The following is a 19,440-nucleotide window of genomic DNA, read 5'->3' as shown; positions in this document are numbered from 1 at the left end:
AAAACAACAGGACCTAGGAACCTGCAGCCTGTGAAAAGGAGACTCCAAACACAGTAAGTTAAGCAAAATGAGAGACAGAGAAATACACAGCAGATGAAGGAGCAAGGTAAAAACCCACCAGACCAAACAAATGAATAGGAAATAGGCAGTCTACCTGAAAAAGATTTCAGAATAATGATAGTAAAGCTGATCCAAAATCATGGAAATAGAATGGAGAAAATACAAGGAACGTTTAAAAGGACCTAGGAGAACTAAAGAGCAAACAAACAATGCTGAACAACACAATAAATGAAATTAAAAATTCTCTGAAGGAATCAATAGCAGAATAACTGAGGCAGAAGAACAGATAAGTGACCTGGAAGATAAAATAGTGGAAATAACTACTGCAGAGCAGAATAAAGAAGAAAGAATGAAAAGATGAGGACAGTTTTAGAGACCTCTGGGACAGCATTAAAGCATCAACATTCGAAATATAGGGGTCCCGGAAGAAGAAGAGAAAAAGAAAGGGACTGAGAAAATATTTGAAGAGATTATAGTTGAAAACTTCCCTCATATGGGAAAAGAAATAGTCAATCAAGTCCAGGAAGTGCAGAGAGTCCCATAAAGGATAAATCCAAGGAGAAACACGCCAAGACACATATTAATCAAACTATCAAAAATTAAATACAAAGAACAAATATTAAAAGCAGCAAGGGAAAAGCAACAAAAAACATACAAGGGAATCCCCATAAGGTTAACAGCAGATATTTCAGCAGAAACTCTGCAAGCCATAAGGGAGTGGCAGGACATAGTCAAGTGATGAAAGGGAAAAAACTACAACCAAGATTACTGTACCCAGCAAGGATCTCATTCAGATTCGACGGAGAAATTGAAACCTTTACATACATGCAAAAGTTAAGAGAATTTAGCACCACCAAACCAGCTTTACAACAAATGCTAAAGGAATTTCTCTAGGCAGGAAACAAAAGAGAAGGAAAAGAAAAATAAACAGAAAACAATTAAGAAAATGGTAGTAGGAACATACATATTGATAATTACCTTAAATGTAAATGGATTAAATGCTCCAACCAAAAGACATAGACTGGCTGAATGGATACAAAAACAAGACCCGTATATATGCTGTCTACAAGAGACCCACTTCAGACCTAGGGACACACACTGAAAGTGAGGGGATGGAAAAAGATATTCCATGCAAGTGGAAATCAAAAGAAAGCTGAAGTAGCAATACTTATATCAGGCAAAATAGACTTTAAAATGAAGACTATTACAAGAGACAAAGAAGGACACTACCTAATGATCAAGGGATCAATCCAAGAAGAAGATATAACAATTGTAAATATTTATGCACCCAACATAGGAGCACCTCAATACATAAGGCAAATACTAACAGCCATAAAAGGGAAAATCGATAGTAACACAATCATAGTAGTGGATTTTAACACCCCACTTTCGCCAATGGACAGATCATCCAAAATGAAAATAAATAAGGAAACACAAGCTTGAAATGACACATTAAACAAGGTGGACTTAATTGATATTTATAGGACATTCCATCCAAAAACAACAGAATAAACTTTCTTTTCAAGTGCTCTTGGGACATCCTCAAGGATAGATCATATCTTGGGTCACAAATCAAGCCTTGGTAAATTTACAAAAATTGAAATCATATCAAGTATCTTTTCCAACCACAGCACTATAAGACTAGATATCAATTACAGGAAAAAAACCTGTAAAAAGTACAAACATATGGAGGCTAAACAATACACTACTAAATAACCAGGAGATCACTGAAGAAATCAAAGAGGAAATCAAAAAGTCCTTAGAAACAAATGACAATGAAAACATGATGGCTCAAAACCTATGGGATGCAGCAAAAGCAGTTTGAAGAGGGAAGTTTATAGCAATACAGTCCTACCTCAAGAAACAAGAAAAATCTCAAATAAACAATCCAACCTTACACCTAAAGCAATTAGAGAAAGAAGAACAAAAACCCCCAAAGTTAACAGAAGGAAAGAAATCATAAAGATCACAAATAAATGAAAAAGAAGTGAAGAAAACAATAGCAAAGATCAATAAAACTGAAAGCTGGTTCCTTGAGAAGATAAACAAAATTGATAAACCATTAGACAGAGTCATCAAGAAAAAAAGGAGAAGACCCAAATCAACAGAATTAGAAATGAAAAAAGAGAAGTAACAACTGACACTGTAGGAATACAAAGAATCATGAGGGATTACTACAAGCAACTATATGCCAATAAAATGGACAACCTGGAAGAAATGGACAAATTCTTGGAAAAGCACAACCTTCTGAGACTGAACCAGGAAGAAATAGAAAATATAAGCAGACCAATCACAAGCATTGAAATTGAAACTGTGATTAAATATCTTCCAACAAACAAAAGCCCAGGACCAGATGGTGTCACAGTCGAATTCTATCAAACATTTAGAGAAGAGCTAAAATCTATCCTTCTCAAACTCTTCCAAAATATAGCAGAGGGAAGAACACTCCGAAACTCACTCTGCGAGGCCAACATCACCCTGATACCAAAACCAGTCAAAGATGTTACAAAAAAAAAAAAAGAAAAAGAAAACTACAGGGGAATACCTCTGAAGAACATAGATGCAAAAATCCTCAACAAAATACTAGCAAACAGAATCCAACAGCACATTAAAAGGATCATACACCATGATCAAGTGGGGTTTATCCCAGGAATGCAAGGATTCTTCAGTATACTCAAATCAAGCAATGTGATACACCATATTAACAAATTGAACGAGAAAAACCATATGATAATCTCAATAGATGCAGAAAAAGCTTTTGACAAAATTCAACACCAAATTATGATAAAAACTCTCCAGAAAGTAGGTATAGAGGGAACTTACCTCAACATAACAAAGGCCATATATGACCAACCCACAGCCAACATCATTCTCAATGGTGAAAAACTGAAACCATTTCCACTAAGATCAGGAACAAGACAAGGTTGCCCACTCTCACCACTATTATTCAACATAGTTTAGGTAGTTTTAGCCATAGCAATCAGAGATGAAAAAGAAATAAAAGGAATCCAAGTCGGAAAAGAAGAAGTAAAACTGTCATTGTTTGCAGATGACATGATACTGTACATAGAGAATCCTAGAGATGCTACCAGAAAACTACTAGAGCTAATCAATGAATTTGGTAAAGTAGCAGGATACAAAATTAATGCACAGAAATCTCTTGCATTCCTATACACTAATGGTGAAAATTCTGAAAGAGAAATTAAGGAAACACTCCCATTTACCATTTCAACAAAAAGAATAAAATACCTAGGAATAAACCTACCTCAGGAGAGAGAAGACCTGTATGCAGAAAACTACAAGACACTGATGAAAGAAATTAAAGATGATACAAACAGATGGAGAGATATACCATGTTCTTGGATTGGAAGACTCAGCATTGTGAAAATGACTATACTACCCAAAGCAATGTACACATTCAGTGGAATCCCTATCAAACTACCAATGAGATTTTTCACAGAACTAGAACAAAAAATTTCACAATTTGTATGGAAACACAAAAGACCCCGAATAGCCAAAGCAATCTTGAGACAGAAAAACGGAGCTGGAGGAATCAGGCTCCCTGTCTTCTGACTATAATACAAAGCTACAGTAAACAGGACAGTATGGTACTGGCACAAAAACAGAAATATAGATCAATGGAATAGGATAGAAAGCCCAGAGATAAACCCACGCACATATGGTCACCTTATCTTTGATAAAGGAGGCAGGAATATACAATGGAGAAAAGATAGCCTGTTTAATAATTGGGGCTGGGAAAACTGGACAGCTACATGTAAAAGAATGAAATTAGAACACTCCCTAACACCATACACAAAAATAAACTCAAAATGGATTAAAGACCTTAGCATAAGGCCAGACACTATAAAACTCTTAGAGGAAAACATAGACAGAATACTCTATTACATAAATCACAACAAGATTCTTTTGGACCCACCTCCTAGAGAAATGGAAATAAAACCAAAAATAAACAAATGGGACCTAATGAAACGTAAAAGCTTTTGCACAGCAAGGGAAACCATAAACAAGATGAAAAGACCACCCTCAGAATGGGAGAAAATATTTGCAAACAAAGCAACTGACAAAGGATTAATCTCCAAAATATACAAGCAGCTCATGCAGCTCAATATCAATAAAAACAAACAACCGAATCCAGAAATGGGCAGAAGACCTAAACAGACATTTCTCCAAAGAAAAAATACAGATTGCCAACAAACACATGAAAGGATGCTCAACATCACTAATCATTAGAGAAATGCAAATCAAAATGACAATGAGGTATCACCTCACACCAGTTAGAATGGGCATCATCAAAAAATCTACAAACAATAAATGCTGGAGAGGGTGTCAAAAAAAGGGAACCCTCTTGCACTGTTGATGGGAATGTAAATTGATACAACCACTATGGAGAACAGTATGGAGTTTCCTTAAAAAACTAAAAATAGGGCTTCCCTAGTGGTGCAGTGGTTGAGAATCTGCCTGCCAATGCAGGGGACATGGGTTTGAGCCCTGGTCTGGGAAGATCCCACATGCCGCGGATCAACTAGACCCGTGAGCCACAACTACTGAGCCTGTGCATCTGGAGCCTGTGCTCTGCAACAAGAGAGGCCACGACAGTGAGAGGCCCGCACACCGCGATGAAGAGTGGCCCCCACTCGCCGCAACTAGAGAAAGCCCTTGCACAGAAACGAAGACCCAACACAGTCAAAAATAATAAATTAAAAAAAAAAGAACAGACATATTGATCAACGGAACAGAATAGAAAGCCCCAAAATGAACCCACACACACAGGGTCAATTAATCTACCACAAAGGAGGCAAGAATATCCAATGGAGAAAAGATGTAAATATTAACCATTCAATTAATGGTGCTGGTAACACTTGCCAGCTACATGTAAAACAGTGAGATTAGAACATTTCCTCACACCATATACAAAAATACACTCAAAATGGTTTAAAGACGTAAATGGAAGACCTGACACCATCAAACTCCTAGAAGAGAAGATAGTCAGAACACTCTCTGACATAAATCATAACAATGGTTTTTTGGATCTGCCTCCTAAGGCAAAAGAAATAAAAGGGAAAATATACAAATGGGACCTAATTAAACTCAAAAACTTTTGCACAGCAAAGATACTTATCGACAAAATAAAAAGACAACCTACTGAGTGGGAGAAAATACTTGCAAATGATATGACTAATAAGCAATTAATATCCAAAATTAATAGTGAACACAACACAGTATAACCCCCCCCCCCACAAAGAAACCAATTAAAAATGGGCAGAAGATCCAAACAGACGTTTTTCCAAAAAAAGTACAGATGTCCAACAGGCACATGAAAAAACGCTCAGCATCGCTAATCATCAGAAAAATGCAAATCAAAACCACAATGAGATATCCCTTCACACCTGCCAAAATGGTTATTATCAAAGTCTACAAATAACAAATGTTGGCAAGGATGTAGAGAAAAGGGAACACTAGTACATTGCGGGTGGGATTGTAAATTGGTGCAGCCACTATGGAAAACAGTATGGAGGTTCTTCTAAAAACTAAAAGTAGAACTACCATATGCCCCAGCAATTCCACTGCTGGCTATATATGTGAAGAAAATGAAAACAGTAACTTGAAAATATACATGCACTCCAATGTTCATAGCAACATTATTTAAAATAGCCAAGATATGGAAGCAACCTTAGTGCCCTTCAACAGATAAATGGATATATCTTTATACACACACACACACACACACACACACACACACACACACATACACATACACAATGGAGTATTAGTCATAAAAAAGAATGAAATTTTGCCATTTGCAACAACATGGATGGACCTAGAGTGTATTATACTTAGTGAAATAAGTCAAAGGCAAATACTGTTATTACTTATATGTCAAATTTTAAAAATAAAACAAATGAATATATGTGACAAAACAGAAACATACTCACAGATACAGAGTAGAAACTAGTGGTTACCAGTTTGGAGAAGGAAGGTGGAAGGGGTGAGATAGAAGTAGAAGATTAAGAGATACAAACTACTATGTATAAAATAAGTAAATATATATATTATACAGTATAGGGAAATATAGTCATTATTTTGTAATAACTTTAAATGGAATATAATCTGTAACAATATTAAATCTCTATTTTGTACACCTGAAGCTAATATAATATTGTAATTCAACTATACCTTAATGAAGAAAAGATAAGGAGACAACCCTAAAGGCAGCAAGAGTAAAAGCAACTAGTTTTGTACAAGGGAACTCCCATAAAACCATAAGCTGACTATTCAGCGGAAACTTTTCAGGCCAGAAGGGAGTGACATGATATAGTCAAAGTGATGAAAGGAAAAAAAAAATCAATAACCTAGAATACCCTACCAGGCAAGGTTATCATTCAGATTTGAAGGAGAAAGAAAGAGTTTCACAGACAAACAAAAGCTAAAAGAGTACAGTGCCACTAAACTGGCTTTACAAGAAATGTTAAAGGAACTTCTCTAAGCCAAAAACAAAAGTCCACAAATAGTAATGTGAAAATTATGAAAGTAAAAATCTCACTGGTAAAGGCAAACAGAGTAAAAGACATAGATCAACCATAAAGCTTGTAAGATGGTTAAAGGACAAAAGTAATGATGAAATAAAAATTTGTATTCTAAGGCAAGTCAAAGAAAATTTAAAACAAAAGAATTTTCTCTGCTCTTTGGCCTCCTCTTTCCCCTCCACTGTGCATCACATATCTGCATTTTGCATCCACCAAAGCTCCTCATTGGCAGAAACACTTGCTCAACCATAATGAGTAACATTCTCCTGGCATTAACAAGACAACTCCTTAAAAGATAACATTTCTTCTTGATCTTGTAAGGGGTCATCATGACCCACCACTTTGTACTTACAGATTGGGATTATGCAAACTATGTCATTGAATGTACAGCCCACTGTCTCAAAAACCTATATAACTGTTCTTTGACCTCAGATGGGTGGAACAGTTCTTAGAACATTCTGAGAGCTTATTCCTTGGAAACAATCATTAATTTGGTATGGATAAAAACTTTCATTTCTTTCTTAGATTATTTTTTTTGTCAACAGTGGTAAAATCATCTATAACTATAATAAGTAGTTAAGGGATACACAATAAAAAATGATGCAACATATGATGTAAAAAACATTAAATGTGGGGTGGGGGGGGAGTAAAAATGTAGGTAACCATCATCTTAAAATAATCATATATACATATATATATATATATATGGATCTTATGGTGATCACAAAACAAAAACCTAGATACACAGAAAAATAATAGATATACATGCAAAAAAGTGAAAGGAATCCAAACATAACACTAGAGATAATCATCAAATCACAAGGGAAGAGAGCGAAGAAGAGAAAGGAACAAAAAAGAACTACAAAACAACCAGAAAACAATTAACAAAATGGCAATAAATACATACCTGTCAATAATTACTTTAAACGTAAATGGAGGGACTTCCCTGGTGGTGCAGTGGTTAAGAATCCACCTGCCAATGCAGGGGACATGGATTCAAGCCCTGGTCCGGGTAAATCCCACATGCCATGGAGCAACTAAGCCCATGTGCCACAAAGCACTCTAGAGCCTGTGAACCACAACTACTGAGCCTGCATGTCACAACTACTGAAGCCCGAGCACCTAGAGCCCATGCACACCGCAATGAAGAGTAGCCCCCACTTGCTGCAACTAGAGAAAGCCCACATGCAGAAATGAAGACCCAATGCAGCCAAAACTAAATAAATAAAATAAAATAAATGATAAAAAAAGTAAATGGACTAAAATTGGCTGAATTTATGAAAAAAAAAAACCCCACAAGACCTATACATATACTTCCTACAACAGACTCACTTCAGATCTAAAGACACACAGAGACCAAAAGGGGGAAGATGGAAAAGGTATTCCATGCAAACGGAAAAGAAAAGTAAGCTGGAGTAGCATTACTTATATCAGGAAAATAGACTTAAAAACAAATACTGAAATAAAGGACTAAAAAGGACATTACATATTGATAAAGGTATGATTCTAACAAGAAAGAATAACAATTGTAAACATATATACATCCAACATAGGCGCACCTAAATTCATGAAACAAATATTAACAAACATAAGGAAGTTGACAGTAATACAATAATATTAGGGGACTTTAACATCATACTTACATCAATGGACAGATTATCCAGACAGAAAATCAAAGAGGAAACACTGGCTTTAAATGATACCTTAGAGCAGAGGGAATTGATATATAGAGAACGTTTCATCCAAAAGCAGCAGAGTACACATTCTTTTTAAGTGCACATGGAATATTATTCAGCATATCCCATGCTAGGCCACAAGAGAAATCTCAGTAAATTTAAGAAGTTTGAAATCATATCAAGCATCTTTTCAGAGCACAATAGTATGTGAATAAAAATCAACTAAAAGAGAAAACTGTACAATACACAAACATGTGGGGGTTAAACACATGGCGACTAAACAATCAATGGGTCACTGAAGAAATTAAAGAGGAAATAAAAAAGTACCTGGAGACAAATGAAAATAGAAACATAATGATAAAGAATCTATGGGCTGCAACAAAGGCAATTCTAAGAGGGAAGTTTATAGCAATACAAGCCTACCTAAGGAAACAAGAAAAATCTCAAAGAAATAATCTAGCCTAAAGGAACTGGAAAAATAAGAACAAATAAAACACAAAGTTAGTAGAAGAAAAGAAAGAATAAAGATCAGAGCATCAAAAAATGAAACAGAGACTAAAAACCCCAAACAATGGAAATGATCAAAAAAACTAAGAACTGATTTTTAAAAATTAATTAATTAATTAATTTATTTATTTATTTTTGGCTGTGTTGGGTCTTCGTTTCTGTGCAAGGGCTTTCTCTAGTTGCGGCGAGTGGGGGCCACTCTTCATCACGGTGCGCGGGCCTCTCACTGTCGCGGCCTCTCTTGTTGCAGAGCACAAGCTCCAGGCACGCAGGCTCAGTAGTTGTGGCTCACGGACCTAGTTGCTCCACAGCATGTGGGATCTTCCCAGACCAGGGCTCAAACCCATGTCCCCTGCATTGGCAGGCAGATTCTCAACCACTGTGCCACCAGGGAAGCCCTAAGAACTGATTTTTGAAAAGAGAAAAAATGGCCAAACCTTTAGCTGGACTCATCAAGAGAAAAAGAGAGCTCAAATAAAATCATAAATGAAACTAACACACCATTGTAAAGCAATTGTACTCTAATAAAGATGTTAAAAAAAATGAAAGTGGAGAAATTATAACTGACACCACAGAAACAAAGAATCATAAGAGATTACTGTGACCAATTATGTGTCAATAAAATGGACAACCTAAAGAAATGGATAAATTCCTAGAAATGTACAATCTACCAAGGCTGGATTCAGTCAGAAAACTGGAAGACTGGATTCAGGAAGAAATAGAAAACAAGAACAGACCAATCAGCAGTAATAAAATTGAATCAGTAACAAACTCCACCAAAACAAATGTCCAGGATCAGACAGCTTCACAGAGGAATTCTATCAAACATTTAAAGAAGACTTAATACTTATCCTTTCAAAATTTCCAAAAAATTGAAGAGAAAGGAACACTTCCAAATTTATTAAAAAAAGCCAGCATCACCCTGTTACCAAAACCAGACAAAGACACTCACACACACCAAAAATACAGACTAATACCACTGGTGAAAATAGATGCAAAAATCCTCCACAAATATTAAGAAACTGAATTCAAAAATACTTTAAAAGAAAGATACAACATGATGAAGTGGGATTTATCCCAAGGATGCAAGGATGATTCAATAGTCATAAATCAATCCATGTGATATACCACATTAACAAACTGAAGAATAAAAATCATATGATCAGGCCAATAGATGCAGAAAAATCTTTTGACAGAATTCAACATCCATTTATGGTAAAAGCAGTTGACAAAGTGAGTAGAAAGGGAACATAATAAAGGGTTATATATGATAAACATACAGCCATCATCATACTCAATAGTGAAATACTGAAAGCATTTTCTCTAACATTGGGAAAGAGACAAAGATGCTCACTCTTGCCACTTTTATTAAACATAGTACTGGAAGTCCTGGCCACAGAAATTGACAGAAAAATATTCAAGGGATCCAAATTGGAAAGGAAGAAGTAAAACTGTCACTGTTTTCAGATGACGTAATACTATATATAAAAATCCCAAAGAGGCCACCAATAAACTGTAACAACTAACTAATTTTGTAAAGTTGCAGGATATAAAACTAATATACAGAAATCTGTTGCATTTCTATACATTAAAAAATATTAGAAAGAGAAATTAAGAAAACAATCCCCTTAAAAATTGCATCAAAAGAAAATTTAACCAGGAACATGAAAGACTTGTATTTGGAAAACATAAGACATCAATGAAAGAAACTGAAGTAGATACAAACAACTGGAAAGACACACTCATCTACAACACAAACCACAAGATTCTATATTTGTCTCTATATTTACCTTTATCAGGGATTTTATACTTTTACATGGTTTTGTGTTGCTGTTTATTGTCTCTTTGCTTCAACTTGTAGGACTCCTTTTAACATTTCATGTAAGTCTGATCTAGTGGTGATAAACTTCTTCATCTTTTGTTTGGGAAAGTCTTACCTTCTTTTTTTTAGGGATAGTTTTGCTGGATATAGTATTCTTGGTTGGCAGTTTTTTTTTTCTTTCTTTGAATTTATCATTCCATTCCATTCTAGACCACAAGATTTCTGTAGAAAATATGCTGATAGTCTAATAGGCACTCTCTTGTGTATAACAAGTTGCTTTTCTCTTGTTGCTTTCAAGATTCTCTCTTTATCTGTGGCTTTTGACAGTATGATTATAATAATGTATCTCAGGAAAGGTCTCTTCAGATTTATCCCAGTTGGAGTTCTTTGTGCTTCTTCAACTTGTATGTCTATTTCTCAGACTTGGGAATTTTTTGGCTATTATTTCTTCAAATAGTTTCTCTTCTCCTTTCTCCCTTTCTTCTCCTTTCAAGACTCCCATAATGTGCATGCTGTTCTGCTTGGATGTGTCCCATAAGTCCTTTTAGCTCTCTTCATTTTTCTTTATTTGTTCTTCTTTTTGATCCTCTGCCTTGGTAATTTCAAAAGTTCTGTCTTCATGTTCATTGATTCTGTCTTCTGCCTGGTCAAGTCTATTGCTTAGTCCTTCCCATAAATTTTTCAATTTAGTTCTTGTATTCTTCAGTTCCAGAATTTCTGTTTGGTTTTCATTTATAGTTTACATCTCTGTTGATAGTCTCATTTTGTTCATGCATTTCCCCCCTGATTTTGTTTAGTTGCCTTTGCTCTCTTTAATTCATTGAACATCTTTATCATGGTAATTTTGCATTCTTTGGCAATTCATGTATTTCTGTTTCCTTTAGGTTCAGTTTCTGGAGGTTTAATTGGTTCATTTAAATGTGTCATGATTGCCTGTTTCTTCTTATGTCTTGTTATTTTTGTTATTGAGGTTTTTAGCATCTGAAGAACCAGCTAACTCTTCCAAACTTTGTACTCTGGTCTCATACAGGGAGGACTTTCTTCACAAAGCCTGGCTAGAGATTCTGGAGACCTCTCAAGCCTTTTCTTGGTATGTGCCCTCTCTGGCTTTTGTGTGTAATCTCCAATTTGAAGAAGTTGGCTGATTTTTACTCAGGACCTCTCCCTATTGTTTGTAGTATTGAGACCTAGCAGACACTGTAGTAAATCACTGTCCGGGGTCTCCACCTAGTGTCTGTTTGTGGTATTGCACATTCTGGTGCAGGGTTTATGTCTTTTTTTCAGAGGATGCCCCCCCCAACCTGGCATCCATTCTTATTTGTATAGGTGATGGTCTCCCCAGAAGTGGCCCCCCCCAATAAATCACTTGGACATACAATCTTCTAATTTCCTCCCCAGAAAGAAGATAGGAGTTGGTGGTTTCCAATCCGATGCACCTCAGTGTGAGGTGTGGGGAGGGGCTCTAACCAGAGAGAGTGGAGAGTGTCAGGAATTCCCTACTGGTTGATGCTGTTGGCTTCATGCTCATCTGGGGTGCATGAATTTTTAACTGGCTTCTGGATTTCTCACAGAAGTTTTTTGTCATCTTCTTGTTGTTAAATCTGTGGGGAAGGAAGGTCTAGGGCTTCTTATTCTGCCATCTTGCTAATGTCACTCCCAGAATTAATAGAATTTTTACTTTGAATTGGTTGCCAGTGAGTACCTAAGGAAAAGTGAGAAAAATCCTATTGGAACCTGGAGAAGTGAGGATCCATATTATATAGTTGCAGAAAGCTTAACAACACTGTCCTTACTAATATGTGGAAAGTGGAAAATGGGCTTAATAAACTGGGTGATATAGCTAAGAAAATTATCAAGCAAAATGTCAAAGATGTCACTTGATTTTTCTTGCTGATTTTACAAAAAAATGAAGGGAGAGAGATAAATTAAGAACTACTAAAGTAAGAAGAATGAGGACATGATGGGTTTTAGTTTTATTTCTAGATAGCAGGTGAGCTAAAAATTAGCATTGGATTCTCAGGAAAGACCAAATCCAGGCTATTATCAGAAAAAACATTTTTACACATCAAGTAGAGACGTGAGTATAAAGTCATTTGATAAGACCTCACAAGGATCAAGGTGTTGCTACGGATGAGTTTATGTCATCTGATAAGCTGCTATGGATGAGAATATGGAAGGCTATAAACTTCCATTATGGGTATTGTAATTCAGGCCTGGGTTTGTAATTGAAAATAAGATAATGAGACATTCACCCAGATTCAGACAGACCAATTTGTTCAATTTGCAGCATCAAGCTACTAGGGACAATTATGTTTTCTCCTGCTCCTTGGACAATAACATAGTCTCTTGTGTTTCTGGAAAATGATTCTGCTCCTGGGCAATAAAAACCACAGAATTAAAGCCTGAACACAAACTATGGTATATGCTCTTTAGGCTACTGGGCAGTTAAACAGGCCAATTGAAGATACATACTGTAGGACTCTTATGTATCTGATGATTACTTTAGGGGGTACCCACAGGAGTGACTGATAATGTTCTCATGATGGATATTACCTATTGATAACAGGCCAGCAAATGGCAACAAACTTTTAAGATCCAGATTGAAGATCAGTGAGCTCTCTCATTTATAGTGCACAATCTGGCTCCCTCCCGCCTATGCTGTGTGGACTGGTATTGATTCAATGACTTTGACGTAATCCCTATAGTCAAACTTTATCCGTTCAAGGAAAAACAGAACTGGGGCAAAGTCTAAAATTCATCAGTTCCTAAGGAGCACCAGATACATTATGCACTGATGAAGGTGTATTGGGGAACTTATGGCAACAAAGGAATCTCTTCATATTTTTGGATACTGAGGAATAATTCACTGTGCTGCCAGGAGATACTCATGTTACATTGGGAAATTACTTTAACTGGATATGGAAATAACTTTCAGATTGGACAATGGACTGTTATAATTTTGTGGGTGGGAACTTTAGGGCTATTTCACATCAAGTAGTGGTGATTGATACTGCTGAATGCATTGTGGGAATAGATATGTTATATATGTGTAGTACTCTGGTTATTGTAAGGGATGTTCCCAATGGGGAAATGTTGTAATTCGAAGCAGATTAGTAAGATAAGTGTACACCAGGAACCATCTATCTTCCCCAGCATTGTCACGTAGTTCCTTTGTGATAGTAGAGGATAGCATTGTAGAGGGAAGCAGGTTACTACAGTAATCATGGAGATAATGGAGGAAGAAGAGCTTAATAAAAATATCACATTATTAAATAGCTTTGTGTGATCAATCAAAAAAGTCCAATGAAGCTTGGTGCTCCACTGTGGACCCCTGAAATTTAGGGAGGCATTATCTCCTCTGCAACTGCAGTTGTGATATCATGAAGTTGTGGAGTCGTGATGGAGTCCATTGTGCAGACCGAGGGCACGTGTTAAGCAGTGATGACATTGCTAATGCCTGTTAAGAGACAGTTTCTCGTTGCCATTTGGGTTCTAGTGAGGTATGAGCCTTCCTGCCCTGCCTCCCTCAGAATGGAGCTGCCGAGTATAAAATATATACTTTAGCTGCAGACTAGCATCAGCTCTTCATCAGTGGGGTGTCCCACAACTCAGATTGTAGTCTTCTGGCCCCTTTTTGTGACCTCCTTTGTGGTTTGTGGGACAAAGACTATGAAGAACTTGTATCCTTGGCTACTCTTCACTTCACTGTCTATGTAGATAAATAAAAATGGTTTGTTTTATCTGTACTCTCTGAATTAGTTAAGGCCCTGATCTTTTGATGTGATCTTGACAGACTAAGGATGAGCTCTTGGAGTTGTGGTTCAAAAATGGAGCATGGAGGAAATATAACCAGCAAAAGAGATATTAGGAATAGCTAGAAAATCTATTTTAGATATTGTCTACTTCAGATATTCTTTTACTTATTATTGCTTGCTTCTCCTGATATCTCTGTAAATTTTACCCTCATCCATACAGTCATCCAAATAAAATGCCTGGTTTTCCCTTAACTCTTTATTGTCATTCACTCAAAATTCAAACAATGTCAAATTCGGTCAATTCTATCTACTAAATCTATTTCTATCATCATAATGAAATCAGAATGAAAATCATAACATTTCCTGACCTAATACAATTTTAGCCCAAAATGAAGAAACAGTATTCATGGTCTCTTGGTGTGCAGTAAAGATTTTAACTCAATGGCTTAGGATGTTCAAAACCTGCTCTATCTGAGGAAAGGGCTGGCCTTTTTCTCTCTCCTGGGAGACAACCTATAAGCCTTTTGAATATTTGATTTGATACGGGTTTATTTGTATATTTGGGACTTGGGCTATGACAGATAGTTTAGCTATGAATCTGATTTATGGTGAATGAGTGCTTTTGTTAACCTGGGGCCATGGGTCATTTTATATCAGTCTGACCTCTTGGGGGACCATAACTGAGTAGTTAAGGGCAGTCACTTGGGCCTGTCCATCTTACAAGACAGACACCCAATAAAAACCCTGGACACCTAGGCTTGGGTGAGTTTCTGTAGCTGGAATTTCTTCATACATCTTGTCATATACCACATACGTGTTGCTGGTAGAATTAACCAGTGTATGTAACTCCAAACAGGAAAGGACAACAGGAAGCTTGTGCTTGATTTCTTCTGGATTCCACCTAAAGCATTTTTCCTTTTCTGATTTTAATTTTTCTTTCCACTGTAATAAACCATAAGCATACTATAACAGCTTTTCAGAATTCTGTTACTCCTTCCAGTAAATCAGGAAACTCAAATGTGTTCTTGGAGACCCCCAACACTCTTGGGAAACTTCAGTGAAGGTAAATCAACAGATTAGTCTTTGTTTTGCATCTGGTGTTTTGGGATAAAAAAACCTCTTAGCCATTAATTTTCATGCAGGAGATTTATTAGAACTACAATCTATAAGTTTGTGAGGAAGGCATGACTGGTTACAGCTAAATGTTGAACCAGTATTGTTGTAACAGAGTGCCCAGGCAATCTATGGGAGGAGGTAGAGATGGAAGAGCCCTTCAGAAATGTCTGGTATCGAGTCACAGAATGAGCCAAGTTAAGACGACAAGGACGAGTTATTGTGTATGAGCAGTCCCTCAGGAGTGTAACATTGAAGGATGTACATCACTTTGACCAAGGACCAGTCCAAGGAATAAATGTGTGCATTAAGTCATACTCTTGTTGTAGCCCATCTATCTTGCCCATAGGGATGGTATGCTTTATTTATCATTGCCATAAGTTATCTAAAATGGAACAGTATCTGCTATATCTAGGAAGTGAAACACATTGATAAATGACAAAAAGCAGCTCTTTAGTTGAGATATCCTTGTATAAGAGTTTTCAGCTCCTATAGAACATGCTATACAGACAATGGCTTATGGTGACTAAGCCACTTAGTCTCTGTCTTGTGATCAACAGCAACTCATGGACTCTGGAGAAAATAGATTCTGGGAAACAGGGATCAACTAATGTATCTTTGAGTTTTCTGAAAAGAAGGATGATAGGATGGTAAAAAACAAAAATAAACAAACCCCACCTTTACTAAATTGCATGAGTGCAATTGCAGGTCTCTAGTTTTCACACATTTCCTTTTCTCAGGTTCACTACAAGACTATATTCCACTCAGTGATGTCATAATAACTTTGAGAATAATAAAGGGTAATAACTTAGAGAGGGTACCAATGGAAGCCTCTTTCAGCAGAGATTTCCATGCCATCTCATTCCATAAGTCACCTGCTGTCCTACTAATAGCTGCACTTGCTTTATGTACTATCCTTCTTTAGGAACCGTTGACTAGATTCCATGATACTATTTCTGAATAATTAATAGAATCAGGTTTTATATAACGATTGTCAAAAATTATATACAGCCTCATGGTTCAAAAAGGTATGGTTGCCAAGGCCTCTGTTAGTGGGTAGTCTGTGTCTATGTCCAGGAAGAAGCTCTAATATTACAATTAGGAGACACGATTTGCCATATAGCATTTCCTCACTTGATTTTAAATGTCATTAGTTATCTGAATTTGGTTTTTCCTTTTATAAAAATCCTTTTAAGAAATACTACAAAATACAGAGTAAATGAAACATGTTCACTGATAATCCTGTTGCAAAACAGTGACAGATTGGAAACAATGGACCATGTTCACTGATAATCCTGTTGCAAAACAATGGCAGATTGGACGTTTTTGAAGAATGACCCTGCAACTCTGTGTCAGACTGAAAGGAAAATTCCCCAAGCCTCTCACCACAATTTTCTATACTTGTGCTTACTATACTTCTCCACCAAAATATACGTCACTCTACTCTCTGTATCACAGAGCATCTGCTGGGCCACAACTGCTGGTGTAACGTCAAAGACCCATGAGGACCTGTGGGACTTTTTCTGCCATGAAACATCAGATTTTATGGACTGGCAGCTAGCCTTTGGGGTGATGTACAATAGATGCTGTCTAGTCTTTCCCATGATGGGATATCAAACATTTCATTAGGAAGAAGACCGAATAAACCAATGACATTCATTATTGATAATTCCTTGGCATTTCCTTTCTCTCTTTCCCACTTTTTGCAAGTGGTAATTTCTGTGCTTCTTGATCTCTTGGAAGTCATTTGGCAGGGAAAAGGCAAAAGAAGACGTAAGACTGGGGCTTCCCTGGTGGTGCGGTGGTTAAGAATCCGCCTGCCAATGCAGGGGACACAGGTTCAAGCCCTGGCCCGGGAAGATCCCACATACCATGGAGCAACTAACCCCCTGAGCCACAACTACTGAGCCCACGTGCCAAAACTACTAAAGCCCACGCGCCTAGAGCCTGAGCTCTGCAACAAGAGAAGACACCGCAATAAGAAGCGTGTGCACCAAACGAAGAGGAACCCTCACTTGCTGCAACTAGAGAAAGCCCGTGCACAGCAATGAAGACCCAAAGCAGCCAAAACTAAATGAATAAAAATAAAAAATAAATAAATTTATTTTAAAAAGAACTGAAATTTAAAACAAAGAAGACTCTAAGGCTGACTTGATTGTGTTTCAAAAACTAAAGCCCATGGGGTAACTAGAAGGTATGTGTGGACGAGCTAATAAGAGAAAGAAGTTGAGTGTCTAGGAAGTCTGAGGATGGAGGAGTGCTTGTAGGTTCTGGGGGAGCAGGGACCCAGTCCTGAGCCCTGGCAACACTCTATGGAAACAGAAGACCCCTTCCATTGTGGCTGTAAAAGGAGCTGAGCTGTCAGATGAGAAGCCCCAGATTCCAACATTTCATTGTGGTGTGGATGGCAGACTTGCTGCACCTGAGTGTTCACTGGTCCAGTAGTAACCTCTTTGAACAGGTAACTGATAACCAGTGCAGCTCCTCCTTGTAACCGTATATACTCCTGGAATCTAGATAGCTCTGGTGTGGAAGACTTGTGGAAATAATTTCCCAAAGTAACTGATTTGCAATTTTCTACCAGCCTGGAGGGAATGAGGACTTTAAAATAAATTTTCTTTGCCCATAGAAAATAAAAATGTGATGCCACGCCAGTACACATAGAGTAATATCTGCTACATCTGTTTTTATAACTTTTTTTTCATTTCCTCTTTGTATCCAAGGTTCCTATCATACTGCTTGGTGACTATTACATGCTGAATAAATGGTTGCTGAATCAATGAAAGATTTTTAAAGCTCTTTATAATGACACCATTCTGTTTTATGCAATTGTATGGCATATGTTATTTTATAACTCCACCATCAATTAACAAGTTTCCATTTACATTCTTCGGAAAATAAAAGTTGGTATTTTACTTAGTTTATATGTCTTTAAATTCCAGTGGTTTTGTACAGTTTTTCATAAATTTATTAGTCATAGGATTTTTTTCTTTTGAAAATTATATGCTCTTGCCTTTTGACCATCTAATATTGAATTATGTATTCTTTTCATGAATATATATTAGAATCCTACATATTAATATATAATCATTTTGAAAATTGTTAATTTGTCTTTTGCAGTTTATTTTTGATAGTATCTTATAATATTTTAAAATGTTGCATTATCCTTTTAAAATTTAGAGTACAGAAACTTACAAAGAAGAAAGTAAAATCTCATAAAGGTACACCACTAAAAGTTAACAGCTTTTATCATTTTGGTGAATATTTTTTCTAGATTTCTCCCATAAGGTTTTAGAGTTTTGTCCAATAGAGGTTTTAAATGAGTATTTAGTCAAATCTGCCTGTATTTAAATCATTGGCATTTGCTTTACTTATCAGAACATTTTCTTAATCCCAAGATTTTGTACCCACATTTTCTATTGAATAACACGGCTTAATTGTTCCATTTGTCATTTTAACCATATGGAATATATATTTTTTTGGTTTAGAGAATGAAATCAAATTATTAGTCATTTATTTCTAAAGTTAGTTAATGATATTTATTACATAATCATTTTTTTCTACCAGTGATTTATGATGCCCAAATTATCAAATTTTAAGTGTTCTACACACCACCGTCTCATTCTGGACTTCTTTTGATTTGTAAATGCATCTGCGTTTCATTTCAGCATATGCTGCCCCCAATACTTGCACCACCTACCCTCCATAAACTTCATTTTTCTGGATCTTGTCTATAATTAATTTGTAGATATATTTGGAACTTTTTCAAATTGTCCCCAAAGTAATTATTACATCAATTACTCAGTCATTAATTAGAGCAGAATCAATGTTTTAAATACTATTCTAGCTTTCTTTCCAGAAACGTGCTAGGGTTCTACAATTATACACATATTTTATTATGATTCCTTTAAAAGTATTATGACTTTCCTCAAACTTCTTATTATGATTAGTCATAGGCATTT

The sequence above is a fragment of the Balaenoptera ricei genome, chromosome 8 (genome assembly GCF_028023285.1).
Source record: "Balaenoptera ricei isolate mBalRic1 chromosome 8, mBalRic1.hap2, whole genome shotgun sequence".
NCBI lineage: Eukaryota > Metazoa > Chordata > Mammalia > Artiodactyla > Balaenopteridae > Balaenoptera > Balaenoptera ricei.
This window is presented reverse-complemented; position numbering follows the sequence as displayed.